General features: G+C 48.6%; 1 pseudogene; it reads right to left on the minus strand.

Moving 5' to 3' along the window:
* The window catches only part of LOC125726951 (contactin-associated protein-like 2), a 252,898-nt pseudogene that overhangs the window by 55,643 nt on the left and 171,320 nt on the right, over positions 1 to 25,935 (minus strand).

Below are 25,935 nucleotides of genomic sequence, written 5' to 3' on the forward strand. Positions count from 1 at the left end.
AAGGTTATCGCTGCCTACTGATCAATGTCGCTGAAAGAAAATGCTCTAACTTACGGTCTCCTTGACAACGTAGAGGACCAACGGTCAGCTTGGCCTCTGAGCCGGCTCGGCTGGTATCTCCAACAGCCACCTGGATTACAGGCAAATGGTCTTTGTACTTCAGGGCTCCAGAATCCTCTCTCCTTGATGAAGGGAAGAATATACATGTACAAGAAAATATTAATTCAATTAGAGAGGCTCATCTTCCTCACAGATATTCAATTATCTGATTAAAGATCTGCCCAACTGCCCCACCGTGGTTCACAGGAAGACCTGCACATGCGACATAAACCACCACAATTATTTAGGTGCTGCCTTCCTCTGAGTGCGAAGGAGCAGACGTGTTAATGTGGAATCACAGACAGCTGATCTCCTTCACATCCTGTTAATGTGGAATCACAGACAGCTGATCTCCTTCACATCCTGTTAATGTGGAATCACAAACAGCTGATCTCCTTACACATTCTGTTAATGTGGAATCACAGACAGCTGATCTCCTTCACATCCTGTTAATGTGGAATTACAGACAGCTGATCTCCTTCACATCCTGTTAATGTGGAATCACAAACAGCTGATCTCCTTACACATCCTGTTAATGTGGAATCACAAACAGCTGATCTCCTTACACATCCTGTTAATGTGGAATCACAAACAGCTGATCTCCTTACATATCCTGCTAATGTGAAATCACAAACAGATGATCTCCTTACACATCCAGATAATGTGGAATCACAAACAGCTGATCTCCTTCACATCCTGTTTACTGTGGAATCACAAACAGCTGATCTCCTTCACATCCTGTTAATGTGGAATCACAAACAGCTGATCTCCTTACACATCCTGTTTACTGTGGAATCACAGACAGCTGATCTCCTTACATATCCTGTTAATGTGAAATCACAAACAGCTGATCTCCTTACACATCCTGTTTACTGTGGAATCACAAACAGCTGATCTCCTTACATATCCTGTTAATGTGAAATCACAAACAGCTGATCTCCTTACATATCCTGTTAATGTGAAATCACAAACAGCTGATCTCCTTACATATCCTGTTTACTGTGGAATCACAAACAGCTGATCTCCTTCACATCCTGCTATTGTGAAATCACAAACAGCTGATCTCCTTACACATCCTGTTTACTGTGGAATCACAGACAGCTGATCTCCTTACATATCCTGTTAATGTGGAATCACAAACAGCTGATCTCCTTACACATCCTGTTAATGTGGAATCACAAATAGCTGATCTCCTTACATATCCTGCTAATGTGAAATCACAAACAGCTGATCTCCTTACACATCCAGATAATGTGGAATCACAAACAGCTGATCTCCTTCACATCCTGTTTACTGTGGAATCACAAACAGCTGATCTCCTTCACATCCTGTTAATGTGGAATCACAAACAGCTGATCTCCTTACACATCCTGTTTACTGTGGAATCACAGACAGCTGATCTCCTTACATATCCTGTTAATGTGAAATCACAAACAGCTGATCTCCTTACACATCCTGTTTACTGTGGAATCACAAACAGCTGATCTCCTTACATATCCTGTTAATGTGAAATCACAAACAGCTGATCTCCTTACATATCCTGTTTACTGTGGAATCACAAACAGCTGATCTCCTTCACATCCTGCTATTGTGAAATCACAAACAGCTGATCTCCTTACACATCCTGTTTACTGTGGAATCACAGACAGCTGATCTCCTTACATATCCTGTTAATGTGAAATCACAAACAGCTGATCTCCTTACACATCCTATTAATGTAGAATCACAAACAGCTGATCTCCTTACACATCCTGTTAATGTGGAATCACAGACAGCTGATCTCCTTCACATCCTGCTAATGTGAAATCACAAACAGCTGATCTCCTTACACATTCTGATAATGTGAAATCACAAACAGCTGATCTCCTTACATATCCTGCTAATGTGAAATCACAAACAGCTGATCTCCTTACACATCCTGTTTACTGTGGAATCACAGACAGCTGATCTCCTTACATGTCCTGATAATGTGAAATCACAAACAGCTGATCTCCTTACACATCCTGTTAATGTGAAATCACAAACAGCTGATGTCCTTACACATCCTATTAGTGTGGAATCACAGACAGCTGATCTCCTTACATATCCTGCTAACGTGAAATCACAAATAATCATTATAGATTATGGACTACAGGCAGGTTTCACATTTAAAATGTGTGTGGCCCTGTGGGTTAGGACTCATGACTGGAAGGTTGTTGGTTCAAATCCCATTGCTGACAGAGTGATGTTACTTTCGGGCCTTTGACCAAGGCCCTTATTCCCAGCTGCTGCAATGACTGGCTGATTTACACTTGTGTATCGGTTTGAAAAACGCACCTGCTAAATAAATCTAATGCAAAAATGTAATTGGCCTGTGCCCCGCTTTCCATCTTTTTTTTACAGTTACACTCTGCAGTTAAGCTCCAGTTAAAAACACATTTATTTACATCATCCAGTTTGTAAAGTTGCTGTTTCTGCTGTTGCTTTTCTGTGGCTTTATTGTGTTTTCTGTCGAATTGTATGTAAAGCATCCTTGAGTGTGAGAAAGGCTCTCTATAAAGCAAAGTTGTTATTACACCTTTAGGAAAGAAAATGACAGAAATGAAAGTGGCAGTGGGCTACAGGTGCACCCTTCCCATTGGTCAAGCTGCCTGTGCAGCATGGGGGGACCTAACAGGCAGCGTTACACCGCCTGTGCCGGAATCGCTCTGCTGTTCTGGCCGTAATATGTGCGGTGCGAGTCTGGGCTCTCGCGTCGCTCTCCTTAAATTACACAGCACTCCGGTCTCAGTTGAAGATTAAGGCCTGACAGGGAAACCGGAGATTGAATAAATGGAAGCCTTTCCCAGCGCAGTAATCTCCCTAAAGACTAGGTGACATTTACTTGCATTGTCTTAGCTGGTAATAAATGCACTCATTTGAGGGTGTGGGAAATTATTCTCCAGACGAGTGAGTTTTCTCGTTATAGAGATGTTTTGCTGCAGCTGCAACGCAAAGAGACAAGAGGAAATGCTCTGGAGCCTTCAGACTGGCTGCCCGTAATGGGGCGTTTACTTTATTAAGTCTCCAAATATTTTTCAGTTGCTCTGCGATGACCTGCCCAAAGATGGCCGCCACATAGTGGAAAAATAACATGATATAATGTGATAACAAGTCGCTGGAGTAACTGAAAGTGAAAAGCTCATTTAAAGTGTCTTACAAGGTAAAGGTCAGGGATAAATGGCTCAGGGTTGGGAAGCTTCAGGAGCCTTGCTGTTAGTGCTTTGATTTAGCATTTAATTGTTTCTCAAGTGAGCTGTGATACTAGGAGAATGTAGATGACTGCTCAATGAGGGCCGGTCCTGGGGTTCAGCTGCCCCCCTCCCCATAAGAGTGAGGGAAAGTACGTCCCCAACTACCATTTTTATTGATCTATTTAGCTGATGCTTTCATCCAAAATAAGAAATGACTGCGACAGCAGGGTTAAGAGCCTTACTCAAGGGCCCAACACTAGGCCTTTGAAATCACTCTGCCGACCCTAACTCACAGAGGGCTAACTCACAATGGGCTAAGTCACAGAGGGCTAACTCACAATGGGCTAACTCACAGAGGGCTAACTCACAATGGGCTTACTCACAGAGGGCTAATGCACAGACGCCTAACCTACAGTGGGCTAACTCACAGAGGGCTAACTCACAGAGGGCTAACTCAGAGACGGGGGGTCCTCACCACTGCCGGTGGTCAGCATCGCAGTTGCAGTAGTACTTGGGGTCGGTGCAGTTCCTCTCAATCCCGCAAGCGCACTTCTGGATGCCAGGTCCGGAGCCCCCCCAGTAGTAGTGCTTCTCGTTACCCCTCCCCACCCACCATGTGTACGGCGTCCCATCTGGGCAAAGAAAGGCAAACATGAAAAACAGAAAGGCATTTAGAGAGCATCACACAGCGTCACCAATTCCCGAGTACCGGAGAGCGAGCCAGACATTACAGGGAATCAAAGACGTGCCTGTAAGGTGCTTTTCCGCGATAAGATTTTCACCGTCTGCATACTGCCCTCACATTATGCTTTGCTCGTGTGCTGCAGATTTCTGGCGCGTACCTCGGCCAGCCAAAGCGCAGTTCAGATGTCCCTGGTCTCCTTGTTGGCTTTTTGCTCGAGCATGTGACACCTGCTTTATTAAGGCTGAGCATAACAGCCTTGGAGACAGAATGAGTGCCAAGCGGACGAAAATATGAGGCCGCTGATTCACACCCGCCGAAAACCGCTGTTCGGCCTCCCTGCTCATTGTTTTACTGCTCCGTGTCTGCAGTCCAGCATAATTACACTTCGGAAGGATTTACACAAAAGCTCTGTTCTTGTCTCACACGGGGGCATAAGTTTTACAGTATCTATGCAACGACTGCAGCTTCCCAAGGAAATATCCTGTCTCTGTAACAGTAGAGAAAATAGGCTGGAATGCAAATGGGTGGGTAGCCATGTCAGGGCTGATGCTGGGCACTATCAGACCTGCAGGCCTGCTGACACGGGAAGGACGCTCGGCCTTCTAGAGCGTACACAGAGCAGATGGCCAACGCGCGTTTATGGGCCCAGAGCAGGACTTGATGTCATCTGCACATAATTTGCAACAGAGTGGAAGCAAATGGTATATTAATGTATTAATGAGCTTAAGTATGGCAGAGGGAACCCAGAGGGCCAGATCCAGCAAGCATCCACACTCCCAACGGGATAGTCGACGATAAAACACAGGTGGAACGTGGAGAGACATGCGAGCCAACTGAGCGCGTGTAGCAGTGCTAAGCCCCGCCTCCATACTGCCAGGTCACCCATGCACTGCTGCCGATGGCGCCTCCTTCACTGCCAAAGAATCGCCACCTGCAGGAGCAGGTCTCTGAAGCAAAGCCTTACTCCAAAGTTACTGGAGTAACTTACAATGTGAGTAATAGCTCATCACAGAGATACTGCCCTGCTGCAATATGGGATATGCACTTCAGAACTTTTACAGATTTTACATTTCCTCTGGGGGGTATGAGAGGTTCATAAAATATGACTTGGAGTGCATGACTGGGAGCGTGTGACTGGGACTGAAAGGCCGGCAGTGTACGACTGGGAGAGTATGATCAGGAACGTATGACTGGGACCGTATGACTGGGACCGTATGACTGGGACTGAACGGCCGGCAGTGTATGACTGGGAGAGTATGATCAGGAGTGTATGACTGGGACTGAACAGCCGGGAGTGTATGACTGGGAGAGTATGATCAGGAGTGTATGACTGGGACCGTATGACTGGGACTGAACGGCCGGCAGTGTACGACTGGGAGAGTATGATCAGGAGCGTATGACTGAGACTGAACGGCCGGCAGTGTATGACTGGGAGAGTATGATCAGGAGTGTACGACTGGGAGAGTATGATCAGGAGTGTACGACTGGGAGAGTATGATCAGGAGCGTATGACTGGGAGTGCAAGGCTGACCCAGAGCATCCCTGCTCAGGGGGGAGGGACAGCTAACCTGACGGTGGTGACTACTGACTATCACAGCATAACGTTTATACATATAAGATTATTTAACAGTATGACAAGGAAATGTCCATTGAAACATCCTCGTCATCCGCTCTGTTCTCCTTCATCTCATTAACACAATGGCTCTGACAGCATAAGTACTGTGTCTGTGATTGGTAGTAAGATATCTGCTTACGTTGGCTTTAAAAGGGCCGGAAGCCCAGTCGCCTTTAATGACACCAAGAGCTCGGAGCTTGGGCGCTCTCCACCAGCAGCTGGAAGCTTACGAATGTTGGCCAACTAGCTGAAGCCATAGCTGAGGGAAATAATGAGCAATGACACCGTGACGCCTCTTAAATCATGAACCACGGCATAAGCGCAGGGCGACACGGACCCATGTGTCAGGGCTATTTACAAAGCCGAACAATGGGCAATGCAACACAGAAGATCTGCCCTCACTGAGTTATAACCATTTACCTTCAACCTAAAGACATTCTCCTAAAGACATTTACAAAAGGTTTTTGAAGGTTGTGCAACAAGACTCCATAAGCTTTGGTTTGGTGGCAGTCCTAAGACGGTCATGTGACCCTGGTTTGGTGGCAGTCCCATGGCTGTCATGTGACATGACACTGGTTTGGTGGCAGTCCTAAGACGGTCATGTGACCCTGGTTTGGTGGCAGTCCCTCAGCTGTCATGTGACACTGGTTTGGTGGCAGTCCCTCAGCTGTCATGTGACACTGGTTTGGTGGCAGTCCCTCAGCTGTCATGTGACATGACACTGGTTTGGTGGCAGTCCCTCAGCTGTCATGTGACACTGGTTTGGTGGCAGTCCCTCAGCTGTCATGTGACACAGGTTTGGTGGCAGTCCCTCAGATTTCATGTGACATGACACTGGTTTGGTGGCAGTCCCTCAGCTGTCATGTGACATGACACTGGTTTGGTGGCAGTCCCTCAGCTGTCATGTGACACTGGTTTGGTGGCAGTCCCTCAGCTGTCATGTGACATGACACTGGTTTGGTGGCAGTCCCTCAGCTGTCATGTGACATGACACTGGTTTGGTGGCAGTCCCTCAGCTGTCATGTGACATGACACTGGTGCACCCTCTAGGGTTGGGGTGTGATGGATGGTTCTCTCCAACGCGTTTGACTTAGTTCTGTCTGGACGTCGTTTGCAGAATGCGGCCACCTTTTACCCACCATTATAAACTTCCCCAGAAACTTCTGATCTCAGTGGAATTATTTCTATTTATTGTCAGAGGATGACCAAGCGACTAAGGAAAATAGTGCTTTGTATTTCATTTTAGGAGGAGTTTTCAGGGTCCACACATGTGTTCTGTTTTGAGTTGCCTTTCGTCACACGCTATTTCACACAAACACACGCATATAAATGTGCTGCAAACGTGTCTGCAGGGTACACAGAGGTCATTCTGAGGTCATTCAGAGGTCATTCAGAGGTCATTCCTTGTATCACAGGCAGACTATTCATTGAGGAACACAACAGTGCCACACAGCGTCTCAGATTGAAGGCTTAGTCACTGAACTCCCTTTAGCGGACTTCAGAGGAGCAGAAGTACACATGGCCTAAGTGAAGAAGCCCTACTTCACTGTCGCGCTTTGCTGCCTTCAATCCTGCTGACTCATAAATATTCAGCAAAGGCACTCGTGGGGTGCAGTGACACGGGGAAACGCTCACGCTCAGGAATCCACACTGGACATGAGCTGAGGTCCTCTCTGCACGCTTTTGTCTGCTCCTTCCCTTTCCATAATTAACCAAACACCAAACAATTAGAATGTTCTTGACAATAGTTCAATAATGATGAAGAGTCACATGAACTGATTACACTGCAAGTTACTGCAAATATAATTGTCCTCGTATTTCTCTTCATGACCTTTTCGGCGAAAATCTCTCGACACCTTTCTCCTGACTGCAAATATGCCCATCATTACATCCCTCCATAATATCAGCGGCCATCGTGATCTTCAGCCCACAATCTGCTGCATCCAAGCCGCAGTGAAGCATGACGCTTTGAAAATCTGCAGATCGGTGAGGACTTCCCTTTGGGTGATCAGGATAATGGGGCGGGCACACCCCCACGGCCCCGGGGGGGGGGGGGGGGGGGTGAGTTCTAAAATGCTGTCTTCACTCAGCTCTGCCTGCAGGGTCAGAACCGCAATGGCAAACACTCTGTGGCCTTGCTCAGGACCAAGGCGGTAACATGTTAATATTTAATGGAAATAAGGATACATCTGTCCCCCCTGGAAGTGGTAAACTCTCGTCATGAGCCACTGCCCATCACACCTCCAGTAAGGGAACCGTTTTCCTAGAAACACAGGGCTTGCTGGGGTGTCGGGCATGTGACATGACAGGGGAGCCTGTCAGTGCTGTCAGACTGAGAGAATGCCCACCTCCTCAGAATGAAGAGCGTGTCAAGACCAAGTAGGCCTTCCAGGACAGTGATGTGCACTCAGACCGAGAGAGCGCCTCCCTCAGGATGAAAATCATCTGAAGGGAGAGTAGGCCTCCCAGGACAGTGATGTGCACTCAGACTGAGAGAGCGCCCCCCTCAGGATAAAAACCATCTGAAGGGAGAGTAGACCTCCCAGGTCAGTGATGTGCACTCAGACTAATTGAGCACCCCCCTCAGGATGAAAATCGTCTGAAGGGAGAGTAGGCCTCCCAGGACAGTGATGTGCACTCAGACCGAGAGAGCGCCTCCCTCAGGATGAAAAGCATCTGAAGGGAGAGTAGGCCTCCCAGGACAGTGATGTGCACTCAGACCAAGAGAGCGCCTCCCTCAGGATGAAAAGCATCTGAAGGGAGAGTAGGCCTCCCAGGACAGTGATGTGCACTCAGACCAAGAGAGCGCCTCCCTCAGGATGAAAAGCATCTGAAGGGAGAGTAGGCCTCCCAGGACAGACATGTGCATTCAGACTGAAGAAGCGTCCCCCTCAAGATAAAGACAAGGCTCTCACTCCCGCATTCCGAAGGCTCACTGTGAGAATCTGGTCACTATTAATGCACGTGGGGGCTTTAAGCCATCACTTTAGCGTGGCGTTTGATCACGCCGCCGCCATTCGTCAGCCTAATTGGAACAGTATACACTGGTAAACAGGTTTCATTAACTCGGCGCTGAGCTATTACACGCGATTACTGTTATATATGCGTTCTCATTTGCAGTAATGGGCCTAATTTGTTTAGGGAGAGTGAAAGGTGCAGCAGCATCGAGATGATGGAGCAGTGGTCCAGTTTTATGTCAGAAGCCTACAAAGCTATACATCTACATATATACATAAACACCGTCATAAGGAAAGATGCTTGCAGGCTTTATAAATGACTGTGCACATTCCCTACTTATATGTTTCACTTGTCTGCTATGCTCTATGTGATACAGTGCAATTGGCCCAGTGTAGGCCTTCCACTGTAAATCGTGTGTGCGTGTAACGATAAGTTCATGCCTTTTCATTTGTTAAACTGAATACAGCATTGTCTTTCTTATAGGCGTATAAGTGCGCCTTCATATAACAGAAATCAAAAAGTACTCATTTAAACAGAGCAAATTTAGAGCTAATGAGACATAGCAGTCAAAAATCAGAACTGTGCGGCTGTAATGAGCCTGTGCTTATTGGCTGGGTGCTCCTTGAAATGCCATTCTGAGGCGGCACTGTCCCCGAAACACAGAGGCCACTCTGCAGTCTCATCACAAAGACGAAGCCATTTCAGCTTAATGAGTGATGAGTGTGACATCCAGCCATCAGATGAGCTACTGAGAATGAATTTGCCGGGGAAAAGCAGGCAGGAGATGACAACTAGCCACACTCTACTTAACGCTGGCAGACTGACGCGGGATGCATTTGGGATCACCTTGGTTCCTGGACCACCAGCGGCGAAAAAGCAGAACCTTAAAATAACAAACAAGCACACAAATACAGACGAGGGCCCTTAACGTAGGTATAGTGCTCAGTAATCTTAAGTGACACTACGTTTTAAGGCAAAGAATTTGGCGGCGGAGTGAGACGGCTGCCTAACACCAACGTCATCAACTGGTCTGTCGGACTCAACGTCTGTTATGTCATCGGTTCATTCCCGAAGAATCCTTCAGGTGCAGGGGAAGTGGCAATTCTCAAAAACATCACATCTCATTGCCTTTGAAGACCATGGATCCAAAGATGCATTCATAATTCTAATCTGGGATCAGAATCAATTCTAGATCATCACAGACATCAATCCTACATCTTCACACCAAACTTAGTCATAGTCAGCTGTAACTATAACTCAAGCGCAAGTAATTTGACAAGAAGAAGAAAATCACAAAAGTCTGCTTGGGGTGTGACTGCGTGTGTCTGGGGCAGCCGAAGGAAGTCTAACAAATTCAGAAATATCGATGCAGGAAGGGGCTGTTTATGACAGTGTTCTGTGTTTAATCATTTTGGCGGAGACACCCTGGTCCCCTGTGACAGATCTGCTTTTCCTTTGTTTGTTTACTGGCGCACTACATTCAAACTGTATTTTATATAAATATAGAACAATGGGCATCCTGTACGTGGCAGGAATTTCATCCCGTGTAATGCGGGAGGCGTCGGAGCCAGATACTCTCCACCGAGCACAGATATTAAAAGACTGTTTGCAGCCCTATTTGTCAACATCACAGAGTCAAGCCCAAAATGCAGATTGGATAGAATACTTTGAAAGGGTGATTAATGGATAGCTGTCAGGTAGATTTTAATGCTATCTCTCTGCTATGATTCTTGTGAAATCTGTGTTTTTTTTTATGCCAGTCAGGGTTTAACTCCAAACTGTAATTAGACTGATCAAGACAAATGTAAGAAGGACGGAGACAGATGAAACGATTCTCTAAGGTGTATATATTTAAATCCATAAAGCTGACATCTTCGGCAAACAGCCGGGAGTCTGCAGTGGTCTCTAAACGGGAGGACTGAGTACAGGTGTAGTGCAGGCACGAGGGATTAATGATAAGGGATTGGATCATGAGCATTCCGGGTGCCAGGGCAGGACCTTACAGCTGAACCTCGCTGGGAAACGCTCCAGAATACACACCACTGACAGAAGTGTCATCTTATACTTATTAACACAGACACTAACCATAATAATCACATTAGGAAGCACTGGCTGTTTACATATTCACGTCTCATGACTGCACTACTGTAACACACGTTTACCTCACACTGCATACATATGTAATATGTATACGGCTACTAAATACGCCACTGTCTCCTTTCTCTCCCTTTTCTGTATCTTTTATATTTTTGATACTTTATATTCTTCTTTGTGCATTTTATTAAATTAATCTAAGTTATCCTATTTCGAATTATACTCATGCGTACTGCAAAGCATCGCTGGAAAACACGCATTGAGCTTCGTTGTAGCTTCTTACGGAGACAGTAAGTCGTTCTATTCCATTCAATTCCATTCAATTCAATTCTATTCTATTCTATTCTATTCTATTCTATTCTATTCTATTCATTTGCTGGGCTGATCCTTCTTTCACCTCGTGTGAATATGCAAGCTTCACACATACTTCAGAAAGCACTAAATACAGCTCTGGAAAAAATTACGAGACCACAGTAAAATTTCCAGTTTCACTTATTTCTCATTTAATAGTCCATCTGAGAATAATGTAATTTTGTCTGCAAATTGCAGCCTGGTTCTTCTCTCTCTCTCTCATCAATGAAGGGCTTCTTCCTTGCTTTATGGGGCTTCAGTTATGCTTCTAGGTATATAAACTGATATAAACTGTCCTAGCAGTGCACTTCACTCCAGTTAATGTTCCCCATTCTCTAAAGGTCACTTGAGGTCATCCTCATGAATCACTGCCGGGTAAGTTGACGGTCATCTCTGCCATTAGAAAGTTGCTTCCATCCTCTACCTGGTGTCCCCTGCTTCACTTTGTTATTGTGTTCTGTTGTCTTAGAAAGCCTGGAAACATCCAGCTGCTCAGTGTAGCCTCTTCTGCCAGCAGAACCACGATTAAACCAGCATTTATAAATGCAGATTTTTTGGAAATATAGAGGAAGCTCTTCATTTTTTCCAAAGCTGAGGTGGGGGGAGTCATCCTTGATAGAGACGCCTTTCTCTAAGTCAAACACACAGAGTGAGGGGGCTTGGCTTCCACTCCCCTCAAACCGCACGCCAAGCACCCAAAGATCATGCCATCGTTTGGTCCAGCACAGGTGTCAGCCAGGGGACTCCTCACCCCGTACAGGCACACATATCAGTCACAAATCTCACAGCTGGGGGCACTGCCAGGTGGGCACTGCCAGGTGGAACAAGCACTGCACTCCATACAAAGATCATAACTGGAGCCAGTTATTGATAGCAGCATGACTCATCAGCTGCAAAGGTCTTAAACAGGGACTGTAGATGTCACGTGAAGCTTTTAATGTACCACGGATCTGAAATGGGTGAAATTACTTCATTATTCATTAAATTAACGATTATCACCATAGTTTATCAAAGCTAGGCAGCATGGGATTTAGCAAAGCCAGACCTTTACACAATAAAAACCATAAATCATCGATGTAAAACAGATTTGGAGGTAAGCCCTGTCTTATTACCCACTGTGCGGATTTACAGAAACAATCCGCTTACGCAGTTATGATATATTAGCATCTGACACATTTATAAATGAATAGCCAATGGGGACCTTCAAGGAGTAATTGAAGGCACCGCGGTGTGTTACAAGGACGCGGCCCAAGGATCACACCTCTGTTCGGGGCCCTTTGCCGCTCCGCATCTAATGAAGCAGTTTACTGGCTGGAATCTTAATTGCTGTGGTTGGGTCCACTGATCAATGAATATCAGGCTTATTGACAGGCATGAAGGAGAGGTAATTAAGGGAGGTTTATATGAGACGGCATCACGGCTGGAAAGCCGGAGCAAAGAACCGCGAGGGATTGGCAGAGAAGCAGGCCGCCCGCTGCAGTAAGGAAAGGCGGGATGTTTAGCATGCAGCTCGGCATCGCAGCCCACAGCTGAGCCTCATCTTATGCACAGCCAGGGCCCGGTGCTGCGAATAAAGAAACACGAAAGCAGGGGACCGTGGTCGGGAGAGCCGCACATCCGAGGCTGCTCACTCTGACGATGTACCACGGCCCCGCATAATGGAGGTAACTACACAGAGAGCGAAACCCGCACCGACCGCTGACTGAAAAAGCTGTTCGGCAGCTGCAATGTTTACCCGGTTTACCGAAACACCAGAAGGCACTGCAATTCACAGCCACTTGTGCTAAATATCCCTCACACACTCTTCTGTCTTCAGAACAGCAGGGAAAATAGCTATGTGAGTAAGTAAAACAGGGCTGCTGTCATCGCAATTCACTGGTTAATTATTATTATTTCTATATAATACAGTGCAGGCTAGTATTGCAGCATATGTGTTGTATCTCTCTGTAATTTCCCAGGAAATGTTTGTTCAAGTAACTTATATAAAACATGAATGAAATATCCTCAGCTACCCGGCAGGTAAGGAGAGATGCAGGAGCCGAAATGAGTGTGATCTCACAGGAATCACAGTCATGGGAGTCCTCAGCTACCCGGCAGGTAAGGAGAGATGCAGGAGCCGAAATGAGTGTGATCTCACAGGAATCACGGTCATGGGAGTCCTCAGCTACCCGGCAGGTAAGGAGAGATGCAGGAGCCGAAATGAGTGTGATCTCACAGGAATCACGGTCATGGGAGTCCTCAGCTACCCGGCAGGTAAGGAGAGTCGCAGGAGCCGAAATGAGTGTGATCTCACAGGAATCACGGTCATGGGAGTCCTCAGCTACCCGGCAGGTAAGGAGAGATGCAGGAGCCGAAATGAGTGTGATCACACAGGAATCATAGTCACTGTGACACTAATCTTGTTTTTTGAGAAACAAAAGCACAGAACCATGAATCTTAAAAAAAAAAAAAATCTCCTTTCTGTTTGTTTTCCATCCATCCATCCATTTTCCAAACCGCTTACCCTACTGGGTGACGGGGGGCATGAGGCAGGGAACAACCCAGGATGGGGGGCCAGCCCATCACAGGGCACACTCACACACCATTCACTCACACATACGGGCAATTTAGCAAGTCCAATTAGCCTCAGCATGTTTTTGGACTGTGGGGGGAAACCGGAGTACCCGGAGGAAACCCCACGACGACATGGGGAGAACATGCAAACTCTACACACATGTGACCCAGGCGGAGACTCGAACCCGGGTCCCAGAGGTGTGAGGCAACAGTGCTAACCACTGCACCACCATGCCGCCCCCGGTTTGTTTTCTTTTATTCTTATTTTTTTATTATATTTAGGGACTGTAAAATGACCCTGAGCCCCAGCGCTACAGATTTTATCCATCACCATCAGCTCCTCGCTCTTTACGAAGAAACCACAGCCTCAGGTGACCTGCCGTCCCCAAGCTGCATTTCTCTAGCCGCCAATGTTCTCCACAGCATGCACGCGGAGCCTGCCTGGGTCAGAGGTGTCCTAAGTGGGATGCATTTGGCCCTGTGCTCACCATGAATCTCACAGAGTGTGACAGCATGTCGAGTTCTGTAAGAGCGGCGACACCAGGCCCATGAGTGTCGCCGGCTTTCCGACTGACTGCCGCCGATCGTCTAGCATCTGACGGTGTGGAAAACAGTTGATTTATGGTCCACTTTCATGCCACTCTGTTCTCGAACATCACGAGCACCGTAAAGCGACTTGCAGAGGGGATGGTCCTGAAGCAGAACGGACCGGAAGGCGGGGCCAGAAGGTGGGACCGGAAGGCGGGACTGGAAGGCGGGGGCAGAAGGTGGGACCAGAAGGTGGGGGCGGAAGGCTGGACTGGAAGGCGGGGGCGGAAGGCTGGACTGGAAGGCGAGGGGCGGAAGGCGGGACTGGAAGGCGGGACCGGAAGGCGGGACCAGAAGGCGGGGGCAGAAGGTGGGACCAGAAGGCGGGGGCAGAAGGCGGGACCGGAAGGCGGGTCTGGAAGGAGGGACTGGAAGGTGGGGCCAGAAGGGGGGACTGGAAGGCGGGACCGGAAGGCGGGACCGGAAGGTGGGACCGGAAGGCGGGACCGGAAGGTGGGGCCAGAAGGGGGGACTGGAAGGCGGGACTGGAAGGCGGGACCGGAAGGTGGGGCCAGAAGGGGGGACTGGAAGGCGGGACCGGAAGGCGGGACCGGAAGGTGGGACCGGAAGGCGGGACCGGAAGGTGGGGCCAGAAGGTGGGACTGGAAGGCGGGACCGGAAGGCGGGTCTGGAAGGAGGGACTGGAAGGTGGGGCCAGAAGGGGGGACCGGAAGGCGGGACCGGAAGGAGGGACCGGAAGGTGGGACCGGAAGGCGGGACCGGAAGGTGGGGCCAGAAGGTGGGACTGGAAGGCGGGACCGGAAGGCGGGTCTGGAAGGAGGGACTGGAAGGTGGGGCCAGAAGGGGGGACTGGAAGGCGGGACCGGAAGGAGGGACCGGAAGGTGGGACCGGAAGGCGGGACCGGAAGGTGGGACCGGAAGGCGGGACCGGAAGGTGGGGCCAGAAGGGGGGACTGGAAGGCAGGACCGGAAGGCGGGGACGGAAGTCGGGACCGGAAGGTGGGGCCAGAAGGCGGGACTGGAAGGCGGGACTGGAAGGTGGGGCCAGAAGGCGGGACTGGAAGTCGGGACCGGAAGGTGGGGCCAGAAGGCGGGACTGGAAGGCGGGACCGGAAGGCGGGGACGGAAGTCAGGACCGGAAGGTGGGGCCAGAAGAGGGGACTGGAAGGCGGGACTGGAAGGCGGGACCGGAAGGTGGGGCCAGAAGGCCAGACCGGAAGGCTGGACTAGAAGGCGGGACTGGAAGGCGGGACCGGAAGGTGGGGTGCTGTGGCTGTCAGGTTACTGTTACAGGACAAATAACCTCCACTGATTTAGTAAAGTAATCAGAAACGAAAACAGCTCAAGCATGATCTACTGTGAGCATTGTTCTAGTCAGCAAGAAATATATATTAATATATCAATAACAGGCCGTCGTACAATGCCATCCGCAGGGGAGGAAGTGTCTCACTGCTCCTAACAACTTGCTCTTGCTAAAAGCAACTCAAACTAAATGAAATGTGCCTGTCATGTACTACCTGTGAATCTTTGTGTTGACAGAATGGTAGACTATCACAATTTACCAGACTTTTACGCAGATGTATTCCTGACAGCGTGGGTGTGCTGAGTGGAGTCAGGCAACAGAGACAACATATTCACCCTGCATTCAGACGTGTTATAATTAAACAGGATTTCCGGATCATGTTAGATTTCACTCTCTGCTTGTGGTAATTGTGCAGCAGATTCTTCACAATAGTGTGAAATATTTCTTTTTTTTTCCACTGAATGAAGGTTGATGTATCAGGTTACTGATTTAAAAAATTAGCGTTGTCGTTTCAACATGCTGAAGTTTCTTGTTTTTTGACCAATCAGAAGTGGGAAGCGCAATATTATGGGCGGAGCATTAAAGCCACGTGGCTGAATTGCAGTGTCAACAAAAATCAGTTGTTTTGCACGGTACACAGAAAGGCTACATAATACAATATGTGTAATTTTAGCAGGTAGCTATAGCACAACTAGCCAATGATAAGAAAGCAAGTGCAGGCAAACACAGCCTTAAATCCCCTTTTGAACTGGGTTCATGATTATGCATTACAGTTTGTTAAAAACAGCAGGACACCATAACAACTTGTGAGAGGGTTATTACTTGTAATAAATTTGATGCTAAATATCAACATAAAATATGTGGATTATTTAGAGTCAGTATTCTTCCAACAGCAGGAAGCACGCTGACTCCTAACATATAATTATGAACCAATGAATATATTACTTGCATTTAGAGTGCAGACTGGCAAGGGCAAGGCACTATTAACACACACAGATGTGAATGTGAGTAGAGGAATGTTTCCCAGCCTGGTCCTCAGAGACGGTCCACGTTTCTGCTCTCTCCCAGCTCCTGGAGAAACGTGGACCGCCTGCAGGTCCCCGGGGGCCGGACTGGGAAACACTGGAGTAGGGAATGCCGCCGGGCAAAAAGACACGCCCCCTAATGCTGTGGAGCCCCCCCAGCCTCCAATCCGGCGCTGTGCCATGCATCACTATTCCGGCACCAGCGCACACAGAATATGATTTTGTCACGCTCAGCTCGTCACGATTTCAATCAAACGCGAGTCAAATGTTCTCTGAAACAGAGCACAAGATAAATAGCCGCTTCTTCACCTCAATTTATGTTTACAAGAACACTGCTGCCTATTCATTCGGCAGGCTGCCTGCTTCCGGAGGCTGTTTTCTCGGGGTCGGGTTTGACGGATCCGCCACACAAACTGGCCAATTCTTTGAAACTACAGAGAGCAGCATCTTGAAGCTCAGGGGTCTCATAAATATCAGTGATAATAAGCAATCACACTGCTGCCAGGCTGCCAGGCTAATTGGCAATATCCCCCCCTCACCCCCCATTGAAATGGAGGTGTCATCCTGACAATGTCACATATAGCCGTGGTCAAGCTCACCATCTACCGTTATCAGACATTATCATGTAATAGATTAAGCTCTCACTTACTGTTTTATGCGTTATGAATATAATCAAATGAGAATCAGAATCAAGTTCCGTCTGTCTAAATGTAAAATGTTAAAGAACATGTCAAGACTAATGAATATTATTTCAAAAATGAAAATGCAGCTTTTCATTAGGTCAGTCTATCATTCCGTCCATCCATCTTTGAACCACTTATCCAGGAACTGGATGGACACAGGGGACTGGTTACCTGGAATCCATCCCAGCAGCACTGGGAGAATGGCAGGGGTATGCCCTGGACGACACACAAGGCAGGGGTATATCCAGGACGGGGTGCCAGTCCATCACAGGAAACGAGGCAGGGGACACCCTGGACGGGATGCTGGTCCATCACAGGGCAGGGGACACCCTGGACGGGATGCCAGTCCATCACAGGGCACAGAGCAGGGGACACCCTGGACGGGATGCTGGTCCATCACAGGGCACAGAGCAGGGGACACCCTGGACGGGATGCCAGTCCATCACAGGGCACAGGGCAGGGGACACATTGAACGGAATGAGAACATGCAAACTGCACACACACAGACAGGGGGGCAGCGTTCACACGTGGCACGCTGAAGGTGTGATGTAACAGCGCCACCCACTGAGCCACTGTGCTACCATGCTTTTTATGGAGCCACTTACACTCCAGTCATGTGCCCCTTCATTTTGCTGCCAGGGGGAGCGACCTGACCCCTGCCTCTGAAGTGGCCCTAGAAGTCCATCCATCCATCCATTTTCCAAACCACTTATCCTTTTGGGTCGCGGGGGGTCCAGAGCCTATCCCGGAAGCAATGGACACGAGGCAGGGAACAACCCAGGATGGGGGGCCAGCCCATCGCAGGGCACACTCACACACCATTCACTCACACATGCATACCTACGGGCAACTTAGCAACTCCAATTAGCCTCAGCATGTTTTTGGACTGTGGGGGGAAACTGGAGTACCCGGAGGAAACCCCACAACGACATGGGGAGAACATGCAAACTCCGCACACATGTGACCCAGGCGGAGATTCGAACCCCGGTCCCAGAGGTGTGAGGCAACAGTGCTAACCACTGCACCACCATGCCACCCCGGCCCTAGAAGTCTTTAAATTAAAATGTCAAAAAATTAAAAACACACTCCTTGATGTAAAAATCCTTAATCCTTAATTTTACATTTTATGCTACTTCATGAGGATTTCAGTTTTGCTGAAATGCAAAATATATAAGCGGATATATAACCTCAGTTCATTCCAACAGCACATTTCCATTTATAATCTGGGGATAAGGGGGGCACCGAGTCACATGTGATCCTAATGGCTCCAACAATTTATCACTGCTGAGATTAGGGGGGGGGGGGGGGGCTGTGTCAGCGGTGTACATTATGGCCCCCAGGGCTGAACGCGCTGCTCTTATATGATGCTGTTACACGCTGCTGTTAAACACTGCAGTCACGTTCCGCTGTTACAAGCTGCTGTTACACACTGCTGTTACACACGGCTGTTACATGCTGCTATCTGATGCTGTTACATGCTGCTGTTGCACATCACTTTTACATGTTGCCAAAAGAAAGACTCCACGTCTCACTTTGACCTGTGTATGTATGTGTGTGTGTATATATATATATATATATATCCATCCATCCATCCATCCATTTTCCAAACCGCTTATCCTATTGGGTCGCGGGGGGTCCGGAGCCTATCCCGGAATCAATGGGCACTAGGCAGGGAACAACCCAGGATGGGGGGCCAGCCCATCGCAGGGCACACTCACACACCACTCACTCACACATGCACACCTACGGGCAATTCAGCAACTCCAATTAGCCTCAGCATGTTTTTGGACTGTGGGGGGAAACCGGAGTACCCGGAGGAAACCCCACGACGACACGGGGAGAACATGCAAACTCCGCACACATGTGACCCAGGCGGAGACTCGAACCCGGGTCCCAGAGGTGTGAGGCGACAGTGCTAACCACTGCACCACCATGCCGCCCCCATATATATATATATATATACATACTGTATATGTGTCTCACAGGAGAGCATGACGGATATGCGAAAAGAAGCGTTCAAATGTACCTGTACTTGGGCAAATGGCAAACAAAACATTTATTTTCATTACAAAAGTGTATTAATATTCAGTTTAATCATCTGAATGATCTGAGTAACTATTCAATAACTGCATTTTGTAGCAAAGTTTTCATTTCACTTAAGCACATAATTTCCCTCCCTGGCCTGCAAGTCAGAAAATATTTCTGCTTGTTTTACTTTCTTCACTTAATACATTCCATCCAAGCAGCTTTGTTTGAGCTCAGTTAAGATTAGACTGCAGCTTTCGGCCTGCCTGCCTGTTCAGCTGTGCCACTAGGAGTCACCTTCCTCCATACTAAAAATGATGATGATGATTATTATTACGGGGGTGGCATGGTGGTGCAGTGGTTAGCACTGTAGGGAGGCGGCATGGTGGTGCAGTGGTTAGCACTGTTGCCTCACACCTCTGGGGCCCGGGTTCGAGTCTCTGCCTGGGTCACATGTGTGTGGAGTTTGCATGTTCTCCCCATGTCGTCGTAGGGTTTCCTCCGGGTACTCCGGTTTCCCCCCACAGTCCAAAAACATGGTGAGGTTAATTGGAGTTACTAAATTGCCCATAGGAGTGCATGTGAGAGTGAATGGTGTGTGAGTGTGCCCTGCGATGGGCTGGCCCCCCATCCTGGGTTGTTCCCTGCCTCGTGCCCATTGCTTCCGGGATAGGCTCCGGACCCCCCGCGACCCAGTAGGATAAGCGGTTTTGAAAATGGATGGATTATTATTACTCCTCTCTGTCTGCTTTTCCTCCTGCACTGCGGTCCATTGCTCAGGTCTCTTTGCCCCATCACTCGTAAACACTCCATGCCAATGGGATCAGCCGAACAGGCCGGCGGGCACTGACACCAGCGTGCCAGCAGGAGGCGTCATTGCAGTAGGGCGGAGTGCTCCTCAGTCACCCGCTTCTCCCTGTAACCAATTTAAAGTTAGTTATTTCTATGTTATGTCTGCTTCCAGCTTGAGTAACTGAGCAGGGTCCTGCCCCCCTCCCTGATAGGGAAGCAGTTCGTGGGGAACTGCGATTCAGTACGAGTCCCCAGGCATATCATTTTCATAAGAAATGAAATTTAGAAATGATCGCTTTATGGAAACAGTTAGCTTTACAGGCCACTCTCAGTCACCAGTTATATTAATTAGCTTGGCAACCAGAAATAGTTTTTGCTGAAAAGGAGATAAAATCTCATGAAACGGTGCAGTGAGAGGGAGCACCAGCACACTGGATGGGAGCCCTGCACCCAGTTCTCGGCAGGCCAGATAAGCTGCTCTCGGGTACCTAAATCATGCTTACGTGTGGCCACATAACAAATAATGTACGTGTCTATAACCAGAAAATGAAACATGCTTGGCTGGGACACCTCCAATGCAGGGCCGCATCCTGTCCAGTGCAGACCACTGCATTTGACCCAGTGCTGGCTGGGACACCAGCAGTGCAGGGCCTTATCTCATCCAGTGCAGACCTCTACCTTTGGCCTTATGCTGGCTGGGACACCAGCAGTGCTGGGCTGTTTCCCATTCAGGCCCTTGTCCAAGATGAACTGGCTGAAGATGAATGCACAAAACAGGCAAAAATAATAATAATATGTCTATTTAATTACAATCATTTTCATTTTTGATTTATTGATCCTGAATCCCCCCCCCCTCCCCATAAAAATAAACAGTTGGAAAATGTGTAGATATATAAAATTTGTCCTTTCAGAACTGATACATGTGCCTTATTTCCTAGAATGAGCAAGAATGCCCCTTCCATCCCCAGTGGGTGTGTAGAGCCCCTGTTAGTGACACCCCAGGGGGAACTCGATGCTCTTAAAAGGAACAGCCTCTCTGGGAGAAGTGGAATGCTGACATCTGTGCTGGCCTTATGGGCAAGGAGAGGAAGCTCAGACCTCGACGGCGAGCTGGGAGGCAGGGAGAGCTCTACCACGGCCCAGTCATGTGCGACTGCCTGCTCCACCCAGCGATACGGCCTGGATGGCGAGTTGGCAGGGACAAGATCCTCTCTGGAGGCAGGGAGAGCTCTACCACGGTCCAGTCATGTGCGACTGCCTGCTCCACCCAGCGATACGGCCTGGATGGTGAGCTGGCAGGGACAGGATCCTCTCTGGAGGCAGGGAGATCTCTACCACGGTCCAGTCATGTGCGACTGCCTGCTCCACCCAGCAATACGGCCTGGATGGCGAGCTGGCAGGGACAGGATCCTCTCTGGAGGCAGGGAGAGCTCTACCACGGCCCAGTCATGTGCGACTGCCTGCTCCACCCAGCGATACGGCCTGGATGGCGAGCTGGCAGGGACAGGATCCTCTCTGGAGGCAGGGAGAGCTCTACCACGGCCCAGTCATGTGCGACTGCCTGCTTCACCCAGCGATACGGCCTGGATGGCGAGCTGGCAGGGACAGGATCCTCTCTGGAGGCAGGGAGAGCTCTACCACAGTCCAGTCATGTGCGACTGCCTGCTCCACCCAGCGATACTGACGAGGCCACATCTACTGCCTTCTTAGCATGAAAGGATGTGTTATTTCCCATTAACACAAGCCATCTTGCTGTCCATAGAATACACACACTTATGCAGCTGCGAAAGTAAAGCCTGGGGTCTGGGTGTAGGGTCAGGCACTTATTTGGCAACCTGGAAGATATTTTTGGGGTTAAGGCTCTGGTCTTGGGTCCAACAGCAAAGCACCTACTCTGCTGACAACTGGATTTGAAGCAGCAATCTTGTGATCACAGGCACAAAGGCCTAACCCCGCAGAGCCAGACAGCGCCCCATCAGACACATATTATATGCGAAATCTGGATGACCTCAGAGCTTTTGGGAACAGAAAAGGCCATAATCATGACGTCTCTGGCAGACAGAGAGAGTGTATGTGTCTATTATGAGGTTCCCTAGGAGTTTTATTAACACAGTTTTATAAAACCAAGCGTCTCCTGGTCGGTGATGACTTTCAGGCTGCTGTCCTATACATATAGTTTGGCATGGGCTGTGATTCTGGTGTAAATTCATCACCCATCTCCATAATCACGGTAACAAAGCTGGAATCTTCCAGCTCTCTGGCCAAATTAAACGAAGAGGGACCGAAACTACGGTACAGAACAGCAGGTAAAACTGGAAAAAGAAGAGAAAAGAAAAGACAAAGAAAGGGAGCTTCCGATGGTGTGCAGGGCGCCCTGTCCGGCAGACACATTTAGCCACAATCGCAGGTCTGGCAGTTACCCTGCTAGCTATAAATAACAGTAATTGAAAAAGAAAATAGACAGCTTCTCTAAATGATGCTTCTGGAAAAGAAGGTGCTAGTGAAGTGCTTACAAAACAGACAGCCCGAGGAGAGGAGAGGAGAAGAGAGGAGAAAAGAGGAGGGAGGAGAAGAGAGGAGAGGAGAAAAGAAGAGGAGAGGAGAGGAGAAAGAAGAAAAGAGGAGGAGAAGAGAGGAGAGGAGAAAGAAGAAAAGAGGAGGAGAAGAGAGGAGAGGAGAAAGAAGAAGAGTAGAGGAGAAGAAATGAGAGGAGAGAAGAAGAGAAGAAGGGAAGAGAGATGGAGTCATCTCACTGGCTCGCTTCAGCCCACTTGTCCTCTGATTGGGACGGCATCCACAGGTCCTGGGGGAGACCTGGGATGGGGGGAGTCACAATGCCAGCCCTAAGGCAGCCAAATGAGGATATGCGGCTTATCCCTGGGAGGGGCAGCATGGGAGATAATGCAGTGCGACACCCCCCAGCCCATTAACACAAACACAACAACAGCGGCCTAATAAAGGACTTAGCGATAAAACCCAGTAAGTCTGAGTTACAGCTCCGACTCACACTTACAGTATCTGCGTGTGGGTTACCATGGTATACGGCAGGCCTTGTATTGATTGGTTACCCAAAAATTATGCGTCTTGCTGAAGATCATTATCCATATACGACACACACAGAGATATACTGTAAGCAAAGCTGGGAGATGAACACACACAGGCAGGCACACACACATAGACACAGAGGCACTGCACACACATACACACACACAAACACACAGAGGCACTGCACGTACACACACATACACACACAGACATATACACAGAGGTACTACGCACACAGACACACACACACACACAGAGACACTGCACGTACACATACACACAGACATATACACAGAGGTACTGCGCGTGTGCACGCACACACACACACATAAACACACAGAGGCACTGCACGTACACACACACACACACAGACATATACACAGAGGTACTGCGCGCACGCACACACACACACACACACAGAGGCACTGCACGTACACACACACACAGAGACATATACACAGAGGTACTGCACACACACACACAGAGGCACTGCACGTACACACACACACACACAGACATATACACAGAGGTACTGCACACACACACACAGAGGCACTGCATGTACACACACACAGACACACACACTCACCGGGCGTGTTGAGCAGCCGGGAGGAGCGGCAGGCGTAGGCCACATGCTGCTCGCAGTGCTCGGCGCCGCCTGTCACGGCCGCCACCTGCTCCGCCGACGCGCTGTAGTTCAGCTGCAGCACCACGCGCTTGTCCCGCCCAGGGCTGCTCACCGGGGACTGGGCCGCCAGGTTGTTGGCCACGATGCTCCACACCTTGTCCTCTGCGGGGGTGCACATAAGCAGAGGCGGGGTGCGTCAGCGCGTTAGGCGACCAGACACACCCCCCACCCGCACCCCCACCCCGCTGCATCTTCTCGCCGCCCTGCTATCATTTATCATTTATCATGCCTCTTCTTTCAGGACAACAGCGGCAGACAGAAGCGAATCTAAAGGGGAAGGCCAGTGGGCTGACTTACACCGGCCCAAGTCTAACAGCGCCACCCGCAGGGCGAGCTCAGCCGCTTTTATCCGCCTCTTTGTATCTCACCGCCTTGAAACTTAAAAAAGTATTCTTTTGCGAGACTTTGTGGTTTTTTTGTTCCAGCAGTGGCTCTCTTTTAAGATGTAATCAAAGGCAGAAGGAGTCGCGGAGCCCAGGAAGCTAACGGCGCGACACGGCGCAGCCTCAAAGGGGATCTTCAGGGGTGGCTGAACGGCACACGACACCCGCCATTTAACAAAGTGCCGCCACTGCACTAATGTGCCGACAAGGGCCCCCACTCTCGTCAGGAGGCCCTGGGTAACGGCGCCTTCATGGTGCATCTACGTTTTACAGACGGTTTCACGCAAAATGACGTATGACTGAGACTGAACAACGGGGTTAAAGGCCTTAGGGCTCAGTGGTAACATCACTTCACCAACGGTGGGATTTGAACCAATGACCTTCTGATCATGTGCAATCAAGTCATTCACTGAGACCTCAAATGGCTTCATGAGGAACCTTTTGATAACCTTCGTGATATGATTTATAATTTGGCTTCAAGTTGCCTTGGCGACATGACAAGTCACAGTGTCAAAAATACATCTGATGTCAAAATACAGAAATACATCGTTTTTATCAAGATTGCAGATCATTTGGGAGCAGATACTGTTTTTCATGCCCGTCAAGAACATGCTACTTGACACAAATTCATATTTTATTTACAACCACACACCCAAAGATCTCTTACACTGATTCTCTGATTTATAGTGCAGTAACAGGTGGTAATACCCACGTTACCATAGTTTTATCCATGACATTTTCACACAACCCTAACCTCGATCACGATTCCCTGATCATTTTTCATCAGGCCATAATATCAAATGACAGATTTAGTATGAAACAATCAAACTCGAGCTGCATTTACACGTGTATCCATTCCCCTGAAAGTGAGAACTTCACTGTAACACACACAAACATCAGAACCATCACCCTCAGTCCATCTTCCCTGCGTAAATAAACAGCACCTTACCAGAGCCGAAGATTCAAAGCTCCACTCTATTGCCTGGAATCTGTTTCCAAACTTGAAGCCCTGCTATGTGACGACATTCTTTGTTCACTTTGATCTAATGTACCCTCCCCCCTTTTCCATTTGTGGTCTTCTATCCGTGAATCAGGGATAGACATGTCCATCATCTATAAGGGGTATCCAATCTGGCTCTCCCATACCTAACCTTGGGTTTGTAAATTGACTACATTAAGCCCCCCCACATTAAAGATACTCCCCTTCTTACCTGTCATACTGCACTGCACCTTGAAAGGTCCAAGCGGGCCACTCCCATCTGGATCAATCCAGTAGGCATCAGAGGTTCTGCCCAGATGCTTATATGCTTCACAGGACTGTTCGTATATGGCTAGAAGGAAGCAACAACAAACACACGGTGTAAAGCAAGCATCATCATTTGAAATTCCCCCATAATACACCCTGCCTATGGAAATGTATAATCGCCCCAATGCTGCTCAGGATATAAGTCCTATTCATATAGCCATATCCGAAACAAATTACTAGAGATGAAATATATAGTTAGCATTGTGTGCTGGAGCCGAGTGACTGCCAACCAATGAAAACAATAAATACAAGTAACAATACTAATTTACGATGTGAGGGAAGTCCCCAAGCTCACTTTCCCAGAAAATGAAAAGGAGATGGAAATGAAATGTGTATCTGATGGGAAAGGTATTCCTGTCTTATAGATGAGCGGCTGGCAGTTTATGATTAGCACTGCGGAAACCATGCCAGTGTGCAAGGACACAGGGGCACAGAGGGAATGCCCGATCTGAGACCCGAAGGGAGCTGATAGCGGCACGGATGAAGGCCTGGCCAGAGTAATCTCAGCCGCAGAAATACGAGTTCACAATCGCCAGCGGGTGCACCGGTCCCACTCCAAACCTGCGGCT

Source organism: Brienomyrus brachyistius, unplaced genomic scaffold, assembly GCF_023856365.1.
Source record: "Brienomyrus brachyistius isolate T26 unplaced genomic scaffold, BBRACH_0.4 scaffold81, whole genome shotgun sequence".
Classification (NCBI taxonomy): Eukaryota; Metazoa; Chordata; class Actinopteri; order Osteoglossiformes; family Mormyridae; genus Brienomyrus; species Brienomyrus brachyistius.